Source organism: Nicotiana tabacum, chromosome 18 (assembly GCF_000715075.1).
Source record: "Nicotiana tabacum cultivar K326 chromosome 18, ASM71507v2, whole genome shotgun sequence".
In the NCBI taxonomy this organism is placed as follows: domain Eukaryota; kingdom Viridiplantae; phylum Streptophyta; class Magnoliopsida; order Solanales; family Solanaceae; genus Nicotiana; species Nicotiana tabacum.
In genome coordinates, this window is record NC_134097.1 from 124,576,925 (window position 1) to 124,597,224 (window position 20,300).

The following is a 20,300-nucleotide window of genomic DNA, read 5'->3' on the forward strand; positions in this document are numbered from 1 at the left end:
AACTGCCAACTGATCCAACATGTCCACCAGTAAAACAGAAGCTTAGAAAGTTCAAGCCTGACATGAGTTTTAAAATCAAGGAAGAAGTCACTAAGCAAGTCAAATCTAAGGTTCTCAGGGTAGTAGAATATCCGACATAGTTAGCCAACATCGTGCCAATACCGAAGAAGGACGGGAAGGTCAGAGTCTGTGTCGACTACTGGGATCTCAACCGGGCCAGTCCAAAAGATGACTTCCCCTTACCAAACATACACATCCTGATTGACAATTGCGCCAAGCACGAGTTGCAGTCATTCGTGGATTGTTTTGCTGGGTATCATCAGATCTAGATGGATAAAGAAGACGCTGAGAAAACGGCTTTCATTACGCCATGGGGAATCTACTGTTACAAGATGATGTCGTTTGGTAAAGAGATCAAAGTGTATGTAGATGATGTCATCATCAAATCCAAGAAAGCCACTGATCACATGGAAGATTTGAGGAGGTTCTTCAATAGACTAAGAAGGTACAACTTGAAGCTGAATCCCGTGAATGTGCATTTGGGGTTCCTGCCGGAAAACTACTTGGGTTCATTGTGAGTCACCGAGGAATAGAACTGGATCCATCAAAAGTCAAAGCTATTCAAGAATTGCCACCGCCAAAGAACAAGAAAGAAGTAATGAGTTTCTACTCAACTACATTTGCTGGTTCATAGCTCAATCTACTGTCATCTGTGAGCCAATCTTTAAAATGTTGAAGAAGGATGCCGCTGCCACATGGACCGATGATTGCCATAGGGCCTTCGACAGAATCAAGGACTACCTATCCACACCGCCAGTTTTGGTCCCGCCCAATCCGGGTAGACCCCTATTACTCTACCTTGCAGTGCTAGATGGAGCGTTCGGTTGTGTTCTTAGGCAACATGATGAAACGGGGAGGAAGAAGTAGGCCATCTACTATCTTAGCAAGAAGTTCACCCCTTACGAGGCCCGGTATTCTCTATTAGAACGCACCTATTGTGCTCTAACTTGGGTAGCTCAGAAGTTGAGGCACTATTTCTGTGCCTATACCACATATCTCATATCAAAGATGGATCTGTTGAAGTACATATTTCAGAAGCCCATGCCCACTGGCAAGCTAGCCAAGTGGCAAATCCTGCTAAGTGAATTCGACATTGTCTACGTAACTCAGAAAGCAATCAAGGGACAGGCTTTGGCAGATCATCTTGCCGAGAATCCCGTGGATGGAGAATACGAATCCTTAAAGATGTATTTTCCTGATGAAGAGATATCATTCATAGGAGAAGACATTGCAAAATCCTATGACGGTTGGAGAATATTTTTCGATGGAGCAGCAAATTTCAAAGGAGTTGGCATAGGAGCAGTCCTAGTGTCAGAAATCGGTCAGCATTATCCGGTGTCTGCCAAACTCAGATTCCCTTGCACCAACAATATGGATGAGTACGGGGCCTGCATCTTGGGACTCAAGATGGCCATCGACATGAACATTCAAGAGTTGCTAGTGATCAGGGATTCAAACTTGCTTATACATTAGGTCCGAGAAGAATGGGCGACCAAGAACTCCAAGATACTCCCTTTTCTGCATCATGTATAGGAGTTGAGAAAGAGGTTCACAAGGACAGAGTTCCAGCATGTTCCCAGAGTCCAAAATGAGTTTGCCGATGCATTGGCTACCCTATCATCCATGATACAACATCCATATAAGAATTTCATTGACCTTATTCTAGTAAAGATCTACGATCAGCCAACTTACTATGCTCACGTCGAGGAAGAAGTGGATGGAAAACCTTGGTTTCATGATATCAAGGAATACTTGGCGAAAGGAGAATACCCAGAGTTTGCAAAACCTATTCAAAAGCATACACTTCGAAGATTATCCAACAATTTCTTCCACAACGGAGGACTCCTGATTTGGGATTACTAAGGTGTGTCAACGCAAAGGAAGCATCTAAATTACTAGAAGAAATCCATGCTGGGACTTGTGGGCCACATATAAATGGATTTGTCCTAGCCAAGAAGATACTCCGAGATGGTTATTTTTGGATATGGAAACGTACTGCATCCAATATGTCCGGAAGTGCCACCGCCGTCAGATACATGCAGATATGATAAAGGTGCCTCCAAATGAGCTTAATGCAACAAGCTCACCATGGTCATTCGCCGCTTGGGGAATGGATGTTATCGGACCAATCAAACCTGCCGCATCAAATGGGCACAGGTTCATCCTAGTGGCAATTGATTATTTCACCAAATGGGTTGAAGCAGCATCATACAAGGCAGTGACTAAGAAAGTCGTAGAAGACTTCGTCTGCGACCGTATCGTTTGTCGGTTCGGAATTACAGAATCAATCATAACTAATAATGGTTCCAATCTCAACAGTGACTTGATGAAAGCCATGTATGAAACCTTCAGTATCAAACACTAGAATTCTACAGCCTACAGACCTCAGATGAATGGAGCTGTAGAGGCCGCCAATAAGAATATCAAGAAGATACTAAGGAAAATGATAGAGAAGCATAAGCAATGGCAAGAGAAGTTATCACTTGCTTTATTGGGGTATCGCACCACAGTCTGCACATCAACCAGGGTAACCCCCTATATGCTGATTTACGGTACAAAGGCTGTTATTCCCGCTGAGGTAGAAATTCCTTCCCTAAGGATCATACATGAAGCTGAACTCGACAATGCAGAATGGGTGAAAAGTCATTACGAATAGCTAGCTCTTATAGATGGAAAGAGAATGAATGCAGTTTTCCATGTCAGCTTTATCAGAATAGAATGGCCAGAGCCTTCAACAAAAGAGTCAAGCCAAGACAATTCGCACCGGGGCAGCTGGTTCTAAAGAAGATTTTCCCGCATCAGGATGACGCCAAAGGGAAGTTCTCTCCCAACTAGCAGGGTTCGTACATGGTCCACCGGGTTCTAACAGGAAGAACCCTCATACTTGCAGAAATGGACGGAGACGTTTGGCCGAAGCCGATCAATTCAGATGCAGTGAAGTGATACTATATGTAACCTTTATGATTTCCTTTATGATGTAATTTGAACTATGCCTGACCTGATTCCCGTTTAAGAGGAGATACGTAGGCATCCCTATGGGTTCGGTCACAATTCAATAAAATTTTCATTTCCCCCGCAATTGGAAATTGGGGCAGAATTTTGAGGAGGACCCTCAAAATTCCGAAGTGATTTCAGCCATTCGCCGCAAGCAACCGTCAGAAGCAGTAGCCCAGTAAACTGAGGTAGAATTTTGAGGAGGACCCTCAAAATTTTGGAGCAAGAGAAGTTGCAATGTCTTGAACTATGTCGCAGTCGTAGGTTCATCTAAAGAAAACTATTCTTGATTATGTATTTATGTTATATTTTTACTAAATCATGCATTTCTGTTTCCAAAGTTGCTTCATTTAGCAACGCTACCCCAATGATACGCACAGTATTACCGGAACAGAGCCGAGCAGGTCAAACAGAGCCAGCGGAAATACGAACTAACCTCCCTCCTTTACAAAACTCACGATTTTCTTTGGATGCAGGCACTTGAGTTGCAAAATCATCAAATATACTATACACTCACAAGACTCACATTACTCAAAAATACTACTCTCAGAACCGTTGCACTTTCTCACAGCTACTATCCGCATGCAGTGTCCCCAGCAGACACAGTATCCCCAGCAGTTGCAATAACGCAATCCGCTATCAGCTAAGAAAATTCTATTATTATTTGCCTTTTTTACTTCCTACATAAGGCTACTATTCTGCCTTCCGAGGTTAAACTCTACCTCCATCTGCATTCTCTGCATTGCATAAGGCTACCATTTTGCCTTCCGAGGTTAAGCTCTACCTCCATCTGCATTCTCTTTGTTGCATAAGGCTACCATTCTGCCTTCCGAGACTGAGCTCTGTCTCCATCTGCATTCTCTGCATTGCATAAGGCTACCATTCTACCTTCCGAGGTTAAGCTCTACCTCCATCTGCATTCTCTATGTTGCATAAGGCTACCATTTTGACTTCCGAGACTAAGCTCTGTCTCCATCTGCATTCTCTGCATTGCATAAGGCTACCATTCTACCTTCCGAGGTTAAGCTCTACCTCCATCTGCATTCTCTGCATTGCATAAGGCTACCATTCTGCCTTCCAAGACTAAGCTTTGTCTCCATCTGCATTTCCTGCATTGCATAAGGCTACCATTCTGCCTCCCGAGGTTAAGCTTTACCTCCATCTCACATGGCTGAAAGATCGCCACCTTCATTTACTCCTTGCATGGCTGAAAGATTGCCACCTTCATTTACTTCTTGCATGGCTAAAAGAATGCCACCTTCATTTACTTCTTGCATGGTTGAAAGATCGCCACCCTCATTTACTTCTTGCATGGCTGAAAGATCGCCACCTTCATTTACTTCTTGCATGGCTGAAAGATCGCCACCTCATTTACACTTGCATGGCTGAAAGATCGCCACCCTACTGCATCTCATGGGCTGAAAGATCGCCAAATTATCTGAGGGCTTCATCGTTTAGAGGCACCATTTGCATAGTCCGAGAACACCATGCCATGGCCCGAGGATCCCTTTTAATAATTTGCATATCATTATTCAAAGGCATCATGGTTCGGAGGCATCATCCTCATAGACCGAGAGCATCATTTCATGGCCTACAAATCCTTTATTATACGCTTCATGGCCCAGGACATCATGGTCCAAGGACGTCATCCTAACCGTCCAAAGACAACATTCATAGTCCAACGGGAACTTGCATCATGTTTAAATTTATGCACAATATACACTTGTAATGCTTATTTGCAGGTAAACCGGCGAGTAGCAGTTGTCTCAGCAGGAGCAACCCCGCTCCAGTTCCCACAGCTCAACCATCCATCCCAACCCAAACATCTCATCCGTTCTTGAAAATCTCCATCAGCATATTCCGCCGACGAATCTTGAACTACCTATGGCCTGACTCCTGTAAGACCAGGGATATGTGGGCAGCTCAGGAACCAGAGCATGGTCAACCTCTTCAAACCATTTCGTTTGGTCAAATTGGTCATCACATCCTTACCCGACAACTCTTTCATCCTTCCCGGGTAAAGAGGGGCAGCTGTTAATACCCAATTTTTCCTTATGCATTTTATATATGCAAAATACTTTCAAAATAGAATATATATGCATATATAAGTATGCCCAAGTGTTTTAGTATTTTTTTCTAATTTTTAAAAGATTTTTAAATCAATCTATTGCCCATTTTAGCAGTACAAAAACTAATAATTATTCCTAAAATCATCATTTTGGTGAAAAATTTATTTTATTCTCACATTTATACCAAAATATAGCTAAGATAATTTTTTGCACATTTTTTATAAATTTATTTAGCATTTTAAAACTAAACTGCATATAATTGTAATTTTAGCCTACTTTAAGATTTAATTGCATTTATAATTACAAAAATTGATTCCAATATTTTAATTTAATATTTATATATAATTAATTAATTTAGTACCTTTAATTTGTTTCAGAAATCATTTTACTTATTTTTATAAAATAAAAAGGGGAAAAGCAGCTGTTTAAACACTAGCCCTATTTCATTTCAATTATAGCCCAAATCAACCCCCAATTAACCCAATTTCAAATCCCCAATTGACCGGCCCAATTTCAATTTAACCCACCCCTGACCCAACTAATTTAACCCGTCCGGCCTTCCCTTTTGATCCAGGCCGTTGATCATTTTGATCAACGGTCACGATTTCCCCTTTCCTTTTTAATTCACAAACAACCCCCAACCCTACTTCATTTCTCACCAACCGCCGTCTCTGAACTCTCAAACTCTCTCAAACACTCTCGAACCTTCCCTAACCCTAGCCCCCTCTCACCGTCTTCCACCTTAAACTCACCAGAATCCATGGTTTCTCAGGCCGTGGGAGTCTTAAACTCACCTCCATTTGCTCTTGTACACTTGGTACTTGAAGATTCGGGGTCTAACCTCGAAGGTTCTCACTCATATCTTTGCCGGCTCGAGGTTTCACGGCCATCTCCGGCTTTGCTCCGGCGTATCCTGGTCTTATGAGCTTGTTTCTGACTTGTCTGACTCGGATTGGAGACCTTTTCAAAGCCTTTCTCATTCTAAGGTTCTTCTGAAACCCTAACCCTTCTAGGGTTTCTCCGATTTTTCTTAGATCTGTTATATATCTATGCTCTACTTGAGTTTTCAAACCATTTCCCCAATTTCTTCTTTCAAAAATTATTTTTTTTAAGGTCTTTCTTTTCCGATCTAGGGTTTTCTAAAATGTTTAAGTGATTTCTGACTTTCCTTTTCCTTTACGTGTACTTGCTCCTATTGTGTTCTTATATTCTTCCTTTTACCATGCTCTTTTATGACTATCTTACTGTGTTCTTCTATATGTGCTTTTCTGCTATAATTTTCTGATGTTTTGTGTTCTTCTACTGTATTTTCCTACTAAGTTCTTAAAGTTCTTTGTTTGCCTTCTACTGAGCCCTGTTTAAGTTCCTTTTAGAAAACTCCTTAAGCATATTTCTTCTACTATTCCTACCAGTATTTCCATTATGTTCTGTGAGTCTCTCTACTGTATTTTTCTACCGCGTTCTTAAGTGTGCTTACTACTTTTCTTATATTGAACTTTGTTTGAGTTCTTCTAAAAGAGCCTCTTAAGCATGTTTCCTCTGATATTCTTATCAGTATTTTCCATTCTATCCTCTGAATCCTGCTACTGTTTGCATGTTACTTTCCTATCATGTTCTCTCATGCGTTCTGAAAGAAGCATGTTAGAAGCTTCAATTCTCTTCTAAAACCTCTACACATGTCTCGACTTAACTTGCTTGCCCTCTCCGTTATGTTTTCTAGTTTGTTCAAACTAGGGCTTTATTTCAAAGACCCCTTAGCTCTTTCAGACTGGTTTTAAACCTCTGAATGCGTTTGGATATCTTTGTTTTCATACAATGTTGAACCTTTTTTTTCTACTGATTTTACAAAGGCATGACAAGTTTCTTTCATGTTTAACGTGTCTATATGTTTTTATATGTGATGAATCTTTCTTCAAAAAGGTTTTCAAACTTATGATTGATTCAGAATTCCTTTTTAATAGGTCTAATTGATTGTTTGCTGATTTTCCTTAAGTTAAAATCTTTCCCATTCGTCTGATTTGGTTCATTCATACCAAATCTCGGACCTTGTGATTTACTGGCTGTTAACTGATTTCTTTTCCTTATTTGCACAAACCATATGCTGTCAAGACCCTGTCCTTAAATAGACCTTTACGTATTTACCCCTTTTATGCTGGTTTGAAAAAGGTTTGAAGAATCCATTTCCTTAATTAATTTTACCCGTTTGAAATCAGAATCCCTTAATTAGAGGGAAACCTTGTGTAATTGATTTTCAATCTATTTTCTTACCTATTTCTGCTTGCTTTCTACACTATAAAAGGGCACGACCCTTCTTCACTTTAACACACTCTCAATTTAACACTTTTATACTACTCAAGTATCATAGTTCTCTAATCATAGCATTCTGACTATTTGCTTGCACTTTGGCTTCACAAGACTACTGCTTTCTTTTCTTGTTTCCCTGAAACTGGTATGTTCTAGTTTGATTTTCAGCCTCATCCCAATGTGTTTATTTTACAGCTTCTACACCCATGTCTGCTTTACTGCCTATGTTTAATGTTAATTAGCATGTGTTTCTACTGTGAATCCCTGCACCCCTGTCCCCTTCTATGTGTTTGAGTTGAAGTTCAGAATATGGCAACATCCAAGTTGTTTCTCATTTCTGGACTTGATCCCTTAGGGGATCCTAACTCCCAAACAATATGACTAACAGGCTGGTTGGGGTGTGCCGGCACTCCAATTGCTAGGTATGACCACTAGCTTGTCTTAGCTTTCCCCAAAATCCCCTCTATGCACTTACACTCTCTTAGATTCTAAGTTCTGCCCCCTCCTATAAGCCTTGCTTTAGGACCTTGAGTTCCCTCTAAACTTGGACATTTGAGGGTTGGCCCTTCCACACTGCACTATGACTCATATTCTGCAATATACTTGGGTGTGAGCACTGCCCGAAGTCATTTGAGACTCTTAGGGAGCTCTGACACATCCCAAGTAAGAGAAAGGCTTTGGATATTTGATCTTTGGAGTTGGTTCATTTCATATTTCAGACCTGGAGTCTGAATTAGGCTCCCCTTGGTTGTACTTTAATTTCTGATGTAAATTGCTTTTCTTATTCATTCTGGACTGTAATAATTAGTAATAACTTATGGGGTTTTAGTGAAAAGGGGAGGGTAAATCATGCGTGCAAAAGGGGTAGATATCATGTTCATAGGTATTTATTATACTTCTGCAATCATGTCCTGCTTTCAATTCTGCGTTTTCATATAGAAATCATGTTTATAGGTTCTGTATTTGCATGTAGAAATCCTGTTTATAGGTTTTGCATTTTCATATAGAAATCATGTTTACAGGTCCTGCATTTTCATGTAGAAACCATGTCTATAAATTACTGGATTTTTGTATTATCTATAAAACATGTTTATAGGTTCTACATTTCATAAAGCTGCATATCATTTGGATAACCTGTCTATAGGACTTCTTGAATTCTTCATATGCATCTATAACTAGGCAAACATGTTCACAGGTTTTAATATCAAACAGCATTTTAGATATCATGCCTATAGGACTCCTGCATTTTTATTTCGACTATAAACATTTTTTTAATCAATAACGCTTAGAAAGCATGCTTATAGGAGTAATCAACCGAATCTGAATCGTCTATCTCGCTTATAAGTCAAAAAACAGTAGTAACGTTGCTTAATATTTGCAGAACTTATGTTCCTGCAATTATTAAGTCTTTTTCTTTAAAATCAGTATATTTTTGTTATGCATAGATATCATGCCTATAAGTTTCATCTAGGCAAGCTTTAGGGTAAAGGTTTTAACTGCACCAGTCTTTGATAATTACAACCAGCGGGCAGGCCTAATTCGGACGTCTTATCTGAAAATATGTGATAAATCAGCCTGCTTTAACATTTTTTTTAGTTTAATTCAGACCATAACCAGTACATGCAAGACATAATAAACAATCTGTTTTTAAGTTGAGGAGGCCTGTTTGAGCCTTTAAATGTTATGCGTTTTCCCATATCTGCTCTATGTATTTTGTTTGTCGCCCTAGATTTTGTCCTTTAAACCGTAAAAGCCCAATCTCCCTTCCCTTTAGGACTAGTAGTCCCAAATGCCTCCGGGACTGATAAGATTGGGACGGGTAAGAGCATGCAATAAGTAATGAAACTATTCCGCATTTTAATAACTTAATGGGGTGGGAAAGGGTAGATATGGATATGATGACCGGTGCGCTAATACCACGTGTAACTTTTCTTCTGAGGAGTGATTATCAGGTATTGCATTGATGTGATCCACATTATTTGTAAACCTAGGATTCCCTTCCCTTTACTTGTGTATTTTATTACTTTTTAGAATTTTCAAACTATTTCCTCAAAAGTTGAGCTTTCTTTGTTTCTTCAAACTTTAATTCATTTGCAGCCATAATTGACAATCCCTCATATTTGAAACCTTTATTTGCTTACTTGTTACTTGTACTTAAAGTCACAATTGTAGCATGACCGGGAACCACACTAGTGGATCCTGAGGGGTGCCTAACACCTTCCCCTCGGGATAATTTCTAGCCCTTACCCAATCTCTGATTTTCTAGATCAATTCCTTCCTAGTGTCCTAATGCACTTTAATCATTAGGTGGCGACTCTTCAATTCAAACCCAATTCCCAAAAAGGGAACAAGTTGTCCTCCCAAATGTCATAAACCCGATTTTGCAAGAAAAAGGGGGCACGACAGCTGGGATCTCTCTCCCGACCAACCCCGTTGATGGGATCCTCTGTTGCCCTGACTGGTCTTGAAACGACTCCACTGCTGCTACTGGATGGTCCCTGATGGTGGTGCGCTGGCTGAAGATTGTGCAACAGACTGGGATGGCCCTGATGTCCCTCCATGAAAAATTGATCTTCCCCCACCTAGTGACTCACCCATGTTGCCCGTAGACCGGGTCTTCCTATTACCCTCTCTCTCCACTTTGTTCTTCAATTTACGGTTCTCTATGGCCTGTTCAAAGGCTACCATTCTCCCATAATTCATGTAGGAATTCAATGTCGGAATTCATGTAGAAGCCTCATTAATAGTCAAAGGATTTAGGCCCTGAACAAACCGACGCACCCTGGCCTCTATCATGGGCAACATATGAATGACATACTTGGACAGGCGAGCAAACTCCATGTGGTACTCCCACACGCTTCTGCTACCTTGCTTCAGATTCTCAAACTCTGCTGCTCGGGCTGCCCTTGTCTCAGCAGGCAGGAAATGATCTATAAAGGCATCAACAAACTCGCTCCACCTCGCCGGAGGGCTCCCCTCCTCACGGGAATCTTCCCACAACTCAAACCATGAATAGGCCACTCCTTTCAGACGGTAGGTAGCCAACTCTACTCCCTCTATCTCAGTTTCACGCATAACCCTGAGGGTCTTGTGCATCTTATCAATAAAATCCTGAGGGTCTTCTTCTGGATTGGCACCCGTAAACACTGGAGGATCTAACTGAAGAAATCTGTTCACCCTGGAACTAGTGGAATCCCCTTGCTGGCTGGATGAACTAGGCGCAACATTTGACCTCTGGGCTTGAGAGGCCACTAGCTGAGTCTACATCTGAATAGCTCCCCTAAGATCCCCATTAGAAATACCAGAACCGGAAACTAGGGTTGGAGGCGGAATAAGAGTATCAATAGAGGGATAGTAGTACCCTCCGCAGGTGTAGGAACTGGGGTAGTCTGCTCTGGAATAGACGAACCAGGCAGGGTGATAGCAGGGCGACTACCTTTACCCGCAGTATCAAACAATGAATCATCAGCCACTCCTGAGGTGGCATTGGCTTCTTGGCGAATTCTCGCTTTCTTCCTAGGTTCCGCTTACTGAAAGATACAACAACGTACTGGTTAGAGGGGGAATAGTTTCATAACAAGTCTTGCCGCACGATCCAGAATACCAAAGAATGGTGTTATTCTCCGCTTACTGAAAGATACACACCGATAAGAAGGATTCTACTACACACGGCTCCGAGACATCCTAGGACACTTTAAAACCTTAGGCTTTGATACCAAGTTTGTCACACCCCAACCCCGGGAGGCGCAACCAGCGCTCAATCGAGTGAACCCAACTAAGCAAGCCTTATCGAACACTTTCTACCCAACTCAATAAGGTTAAGGGAACTGTACTTCCATTTATTTAGACAATAGGAAAAATTGTGCATTCAATATTATTAGTTCATTTATTATCACAACCTTAAACCATAGTTAAGTTTCCAAGATTACATAAGGTTACAATCTAGAGAAAACAAGAGTTTGGATTTACAACATCGTTCATAGACCCATCTAACACCCGTACGTAACCCACACAATCATCTACGGAGCCTCTAAGAATACAAAAGACATTAATAACAATACCGGCAACAAGGCCCCGGCTATACCTCAAAAGTGCATAACTATAATAAACGATGTACGACATAACCCCTTGAAGGAGAAAAGGGCTTACCAAGACTTTGAGAGGAAGATGCTCCGCTACACGTGATCGGCATTATCTGCTATAGAGCAACCTACATTCATTAAAAAATATAGCGCCCCCAGCAAAAGGAGCATTAGTACCATGGAATAGTACTAGTATGTATGACTAAACACCATCCAGTTTGAAAGAATGACCATACAAGAGTAAAAAAAATCATAAGGACAACAAAGTTTCAAATAAGCACAACGTCAACAATATAAGAGGTTCACATAATTTTAACATAATTTCTGAAATTTTAGATTGGGGCATTCCATATCGTTGCATCATCATCCACATTACCACCGCTTCCTTGAGCGGAGTCTGATCACGGCTCGATCAGCTAAGCCGTCTTACCAAGACGTTACCCTTATCTCATTCTCACTTTCCAGTTTCAATTATCAATATATTACCACCATGTGTGTATAACATGGTGTCCGATCACGGCCCGATTGGCTAAGCCGTCTTACCAAAACGTTACCCTTATCTCATTCTCACTTTCCAGTTTCAATTATCAATACATTATCACCATGTGTGTATAACATGATGTCCGATCACGGCCCGATTGGCTAAGCCGTCTTACCAAGACGTTACTCTTTTCTCATTAATCGTCTCATTTCAATCTTTATTTCACCTATAACAATTCATAGTCACATAGAAAAGCAATTTAAGTTATAAGGATAGAGAGGAATTCATCTAGTTCGGCATATTAATCACAATGTAACCTTGACTTGGCATTTAGGCATTTAGCACATAACTCATGTTTTCCACACATCCTCAATTTACAAAGAATAACACATTAAACACATATAGAAGCACCTTCCACATACATTTTCACAACATCGAATCATTTGGCATAGCAGGTACCACATCAATCAAATTTCAGACTTACAATATTTGTACGGGCACCATGGAGGCTCAATTCCTAAGAGGAGGAAGTTTTAGCCATACATACCTTAATAGAGCTTTCCTTAAATCCTTATAATAAATTCCAAAATTTCCTAGCAACCTCGATCTATTTTATGAAAATTACAAGTTGAACCAAAAATTAGAGGCATGAATAAGATTCTAGTTCATTTAAGTAAATTATCAAGCACTAAGTGTGCATAGTGATTTTAGGAACCTTTTGCGAGAGATTTTCATCATCCTATACCACAATTATTATCTTTTTGGTTCACAACCTCCCTATACCCCATTATCTTTTATGCATGCAAGGTTATCAGCCCTTATACCCATGAATCCACTTGCTAATCACTTATTTTAATGGAAATTTCAAAATTATAGATGAGGGTACAAGTTCTTACCTCTTAGGGAGAAGACCTAGCAATTTCACTTGACAATCTTCAAAGATTTGGGGCAAGAATTAAGTGGGGACTTGATGAAGATCACTCTCTCTCTCTCTCTAGAACTTCCTCTCTCTCTCTCTCTAAATGCAATGAAATGATAGAAAAATGGTCTAACAGGGTGTTTTTAATGGGATGGGGTCGGGTTTTAAAAGTTACAAAAATAGGAGCCCCGACATGCTATCTGGGTATGGACATGCGGCAGAAATGGACATGCGGCACGCATAAATGGACATGCGGCACGCAAAATGGACCGTAAAAATGGTTCCAAAATCTGGACAAACTATCTGGGTATGCGACAGAAATGCGGTCTGCATACCTATTCTGCGGTCGCATAATGCACCGCAGAACTGCCCTTCACAAATATTCCAAGGGGATAATGCGATGACTATGTGACCCGCATATCGATTATGCGATCGCATAATTGGTCGCATAGTTGACCTCAAATTAACCATCACACTGATTGACTCTGCGACAACTATGTGGTCCACATACTTATTATGCGATGGCATAATGGACCGCAGAATGCACTCTTCTGGAAAACATAATTTCTTAACTTTTCAGTGCATAGATCAATTCAAAGGGTCCGAACCATGATCCTAACTTGGCACCACAAGATTCGATTTTTCGAGTAGAAATTTTCACGAGGCCTTACAGAGTTTCCATTTACCAGTGAATTATACGTGTTGCAATTTGAGTTTGGATCGCTCGTGAAAGTTGGCTTGATTGTTATAAGGGTGAATACGAGAATTGCAGATGATTTAAGGTATTAGATAGTTTGTGTTACATGAGCTTATGAAGGATTTAGCTGAATCTCACTATGGTATTGTGACGACCCGGCCAGTCATCTCATGAGTTACCACTCCGTTTTCCCCATTTCTGCTTCTTTATGTTTTTTTATCTGTGTTATGTGGTATCGAGTTGGTCGGATCGAATCCGGAATGATTTTGGTAAGGTTTAAGACACTTAGTCTCTTTTGAGGAAGCTTAAGTTGGAAAAGTCAACCGGATGTTGACTTAAGTGTTAGAGGGCTTGGATGTGAGTTTCTATGGTTCGGATAGCTTCGGGGGTGATTTGGGACTTAGGAGCGTGATCGGAATGAGTTTTGGAGTTCCGGAGTAGATTTAGGCTTGAATTGGCGAAAGTGGATTTTTTGCAATTTTCGGTTTGTAGGTGAGATTTTGATATAGGGGTCCGAATGAAATTCTGAGAGTTGTAACAGTTCCGTTGTGTCATTTGGGATGTGTGTGCAAAATTTCAGGTCATTCGGACATGGTTTGGTTGGGTTTTTTTATCAAAAGCGTAATTTAGAAGATTTTGGAATTCTTAGGCTTGAATCCGATACGAATTTAGTGTTTTGATGTTGTTTTGAGCGTTCTGAAGGTTGGAACAAGTTTGAATGAGGTTATGGGATATGTTGTCATGTTTGGTAGTGGGCCCAGGGATCGAATTTTGGTAATTTCGGGATTTTGTATCGTATATTGATTATTTTTGTTTGGGCTTCATTCCCTTAGCATATTTTGACGTCCTCATTCTAATTTTGGATAGATTCGACACGAGTGGAGGCCGATTCGAGGGGTAAATGCATCGCGAGCTAGAGATTTGACCGGTTCGAGGTGAGTAATGATTGTAAATGATGTTCTGAGGGTTTGAAACCCCGGATTGCACATCGTAGTGCTATATTGAGGTGAGACACACGCTTGATGATGAGCGTGGGGTCGTGCACTATTGGGGATTACCGTATATTTGACTGAAATCTATTTGGTATCATCATTATTTGGGCTGAATGCCATATTTGGGCTTTATGCCAACTATTTGAACCCTTCGAAGATTTTTGTTGATATTGCCTCATTGTTTTGACTTTATACTTGAACTCAGTCATGTTATTTTCCACTGTTTTTCAAAACTCAGCCATGTTCACTCAGTTTTAATACTCAAATGATATTAGAAACACTGTTTTACTATTGCCCGAGAGGCTTATGTGATTTTTGACTGAGTAAGGCCGAGGGCTTGTGTTGTGAGGATATCTTCTGGGTTGGGCTGCACGCCGCAGCGGTGATACACTGATTTGATTATGAGGCCAAGGGCCTGAGATATGTACGCCACGAGGTGGCTGGTTGATATTGATATGAGGCCGAGAGCCTGTTTATGATGCCACGAGGTGGCTTGATATTGCGCTTGGGCCATAAGGGGCCCCTCCAGGAGTCTGCACACCCCCAGTAAGCGCGGGTACCCATTGTAATGTGAGATATAGCCTGAGGGGCTGGTATTGTTCTATGTGATTGTGCCCGAGGGGCTGGTATTGTTATGAGATATTGCCCGAGGGGCGGATTGTTGACACTGTGCCCAAGGGGCGAACCTTATGTGCTTATCTTTCATATTCTCCTGTCATTTACCTGTTTAATTGTGTATTTGTGCCTGAGGGGCGGATTTTCTATGCTTATCTGCACTAAATGTTTGGCATTCATTTGTGTAACTGTTGAAAAGTCATTTTCAAAGAAGTTAAACTGAGCTAAGATATTTTTAAGTGATTTTTCAGCTTCATTGCTTTTTTACTGGTTTTGTACTGCTTCTATACAGCATGTTGATGCATTTTTCATGATTTCTTACCATTTAGACTTTAGTTATAATTATTACTCATTGAGTTAGAGTACTCACTTTACTCCCTGCACCTTGTGTGCAGATTCAGGTATTTCTGAACCCGGTAACGAGTATTGGTTGACCGGAGGCAGAGTCATCGGAGTTTAGCAGGGTAGCTACCGACGTTCGCATCACTGATTTTCTCCCACTTTATTTCATTAGTTTGTATTTTGTACATTTCAGACTTTTCAGTTGTATTTAGACCCTAGTAGATGCTTGTGACTTGTGACACCCCGGTATCGGGCTGTGTTTGGGCTGTATTTCGCACATTATAAAATCTTTTGCTTAGTCTTTGGTTTATTTACTCATGCTTAGACTGTCTATTAATGTGTAACTGTTTAAAAATTGAATTCGGATTAGTTGGCTGGCCTTGTCTTCACGAGAGGCACCATCACGACAGGTCCGGGTTTAGGGTCGTGACAGGTATTATGGCAGTAATAGAGTATGGGCATTTTGAGTTATCGAGCTTTTTATCCTACGGCTTTGAGCCAAGTAGGGGAGTCTGCTATTGATGAGTTGATTTCACAGTTATGTGTTGTATTGGTTTTGATTTGAGGTACACTTGTAAATCAGTTATGACTTATAGATATTAAGATTGAGGATGGATCGAGTAAAGGAATTTATGGATATGGGTTGTATTACACTCTATGGGTATATGGAAATTATGGAATGATTGAATGGTTATTCGTGAAGGATGTAGTGTGCATGGAGTAGGAATTTACTTGGTTGCGTTAGGGTGGGGTTAATTCTTTTGGGTGTAGTCGTGCTAATGAGGCACATGTCGTTCGGTCGTTTGGGTGGTGCAATTGAGTTTTGAGTAGAGTAGATGACTCTCAAGAATGGTTCTAATGGATTCAAGATTTATATATAGCAATTGGGAATTTTCAGGATTTGTATATAGCTAGAAATTGAGATTTACATTGGATGGTATTGAGACTTGTGGCATTTCTATATCATTATGGATTCTACATTTTAGCATTCGAAAAAGAGAAAGAAACGACTTCAGATTCGCAGAAGGTCTCTTTAGAGTGGGTATCTTGATTCTGGTACTTTTGGGGTGCTTAAGAGAGAATTCATCGGCTTATGGGCCTTAAGGCGGTGTGGTTTTATGCTAGGATCTCGTGGGGTGAGTTTTGGTTTAGGATCGTGGTGTTCTAACAAGGAGAAGTTTCAACTTGAGGGTAATTCGGAAAGGAACTAGGAGAAATAGGGCAGCTTGGTAATAGGTTGTATCAGCATGGTAATAGACTAGATTGGCTCTTTTGGTTCTTACGAAGTGGTGAGTCTCTACATGTGCTTCGTGGCAATGCTCTTGGGTTTTGGCAACCTGAATGGCTTGTTTGAGTTAGAGGGATTCAGTTCTGATGACTTGGTTATGTGCAAAGGTGTTTCAAGATGTCCTCAATGGTTTCTACCATGATTCGAAGTGTATATTTTCTACCGGTGTATAGAACATGTTGTGTATTTTGATTTTCTCCTAGATGAGATCAAATGTAGGCTTCTGACTAATCGGGTATGTATTCTGCTTGGGACTCAAAGTTGATTATGAGGTTCTTGTACTCTTCACATGATGGCATAATAGGTGTGTTGTGTAGGATTAGCATTTGCATGTGCAAGGTCACGATTCGGTTTTCAAAGGAAGGTCCTGAATTCTTAGGCAGCATAGACTCATTCAGATGACTAGGTGAATGATATTACTACTTGGTATCTGAGAACGGTGCGCATTTTTGAAAGTGCACTATGTTTTTATTTATGGATACTTTTTTGGTATTGCGACACTCTCTTGGTTGATCGTCTGCTGATTTTCAGATATTGCTATGTGGCACGGAAGAATTAGAGAAGTATTCCTCGTGGAATGATCGTATATGAGAGATGTGTTAGACATTCATGCAGTAGAGTTGGGGATCAGATATGGTGATTTGTGTGTTCTATGAATTTAGAGATTGGGAGTTATCAGGAACAGATTGTTTCGTGGTTGTGGACTGTGAAAATGTGGCCAAAGCTAGTCAAAGAATGGTATGTGTTATGGTTAGGTAATTGAGGACCTTCACATGGTTATTTATCTATTTGTGGATGACTAGAGTTGATTTGGGGCCCATTTGTAGGCCCAATTAGGATGTGTATTCTACACCGGGTCAGATTGGTTGGATCCATACTGCTATTGTTGAGGGATGTGCCATTCGGTTATTGTTGAGTTTATTCATTTTTTGATATGATCTGTGAGTTACTCTTTTATGCTACGAGGAGTTGTGATTTGTTGGTTATATGCACACATGATGCGGTTATATTGGGTCCTTATAGCAGAATTTGAGTGAGATAGGTATTTGAGTATTGCATGATTGATTACATATTGGTTATGTTTCTTTCGGGTTTTATGTGGCATTGTTGCGTCTCCGAGGTTATGGTCATGCACCTTAGTTACTTGATGTCGAATTGCGCGTGGTTATTGATTTTGAGCAGGGTTGCTTGAGGTACTTCATATGGACCAGTGATTGGATGGGGTCACGCACTACAATAGAGTTATGTTGAGATAGGATGCTATATGCTAGATTCGTGTGTTATGGTTCTGCGGTATGTGATGGATTTTTAGCATTTTGTTGTAGCGTACTTGTTGAGCTTGCGGGACGGTTCTCTCGTTCGAGTCATTTCTCATGATTGGTACATTTGAATTGATGTGTATTGGTGCACGGATTGCACAGTTTGTGTCTCTGTGTAGTATTAGTGTGGCGTGTCATTAGAGCAGCTTATACCTGATAAGATGAAGTCGTCAGACCTAGAATGGGTGATATCGGATCTGATTACGGTATATTTTGAAAGATAATATCGGGAGCCAGTTTAGAAATTTGGCTATAGTTCTTGTCGAAGGAGGGAGAGTTCCATGATTTGTTGATCTGGTGAGTGGTTATGAGTTTCTGCGTGTTTCTTTCATCATCAGCAGTGTACAAGTACGAAGGTTTTAGAGCGAGGTTTTGTTTGATATGAGGTTTATTACCAGAATTGGGTTGTTTTGGGCAGCTACTATGATTGGAGATTTTGTTATGAGTATTTGAGTTATGCAGTATATCATGTGATTACATCTTGGGTTACGGTTACAGCTTGATACAGCTTGTTCAAACTTATATAGTGTGTAGATTACGAGGTTCGGGTCTTGTAGGATATTCCGGATGTTGAAAAATTAGATTCCAAGGTTTATGGGCTAAGGTTGAATTAATGATCTTTAGTTATATTGTGTTGTCAGGCCTATATGGCGTGGGATCACCCCCTGAGTATGTGCATGGTAAGGTTACAAGGTGGTTTGGCGGCTTTGGAACAACTCTGGGCACATTTGAGGATGAACGCATGTTTAAGTGGGGGAGGATGTAACAATCCGACCAGTCGTTTTGAGCATTATCACTTTGCTCGGTAGTTTACGGTCATGAGTAGCTCTGTATGATGTATGACTTGTGCGAAATGTCGATTTTGGTTTTCAGGTTATTCGGAATTGATTTGGAAGAATGATTCTCAATTAGAAAGCTTTAAATTGGAAGAGTTGACCAAGTTTGAATTTTTAGCATTTGACCTCAGATTGGAGTTTTGATGGTACTGTTAGGCCCGGATGGTAATTTTAGACTCAAGCGTATACCCGGATTTGCATTTGGATGTTTCTAGAAAGTTTCGGTGCTAATTAGCAAAAGTTGGAAATTTAAAGGTTTGGAAAGTTCATAAGTTTGACCGAGAGTTGACTTTGTGGATATCGGATTCGGATTGTGGTTTCGGAAATTGGAATAGCTTTGTTATGTTATTTGGGACTTGTGTATCAAATTTGGGATCATTCCGGGTTGATTTGCTATGTTTTGGCATGAGTTATGGAAGTTGGAAAAGTTCAAGTTCATCAAGTTTGATTTGAGGTGCGATTCGTCGTTTCGTTGTTGTTATGTGTGATTTGAGGCCTCGAGTTGGTTTGTCTTGTGTTTTAGGACTTTCTGGTATGTTTGGTGTAGGTACCAAGGGCCTCGGGAGAGTCTCGGATGGTTAACGGATCAATTTTGGACTTAGAGATGTGCTAATGTTTTCTAGTGTTTATGTATCTGGTTTCCTCTTTTGCGGTCGCGAAGGCAGGGACGCCATCGCAAAGAGTTGTTGATGGCAGGTGGTGATTTAGTCTTTGCGTGTGCGTTATAAGGCCCACATTCGCGAAGCTTTGAGAGATTCAGGTCATCGCAGACGCAAGAAGGATCATGCGTTCGCATAGAGGAGTGGACAGTTGGGGCATCACGCATTAAGCCTTCGCCATTGTGTAGTTGTGCACTCGTTCGCGTAAGATCAGGTCTGGTAAGCATCGCATTTGCAGAAGTGTTTTCGCGTTTGCGTAGACCATATTTGGTGGTAGTATATTTTGTTGATCGCGAATGCGAAGGATTTCCCGCATTCGCGTGAGAGGAATGCCTGGGCAGATTATAAAGTACTCTATTTTGGGGGTTTCGGTCATTTTTACATTTTTGGAGATATGGAACTCGGATTGAGGCAATTCTTGAAACAACTTTCACCATTTGGACTGGGGTAAGTGTTCTCTACTTATTTTTAATTTTATATCATGAATCTATCTTTGTTTTCGACATTTGATTGATGATTCCAAAAGAGAAAATTTGGGGGTTTTAGCCTAAAGCTTCATAAAGCGAATTTTTGAGTTTTGAACATTGATTCGGAGGCGGATTTGAGTGAAACTAGTATGGTTGGACTCATAATTGAATGGGTT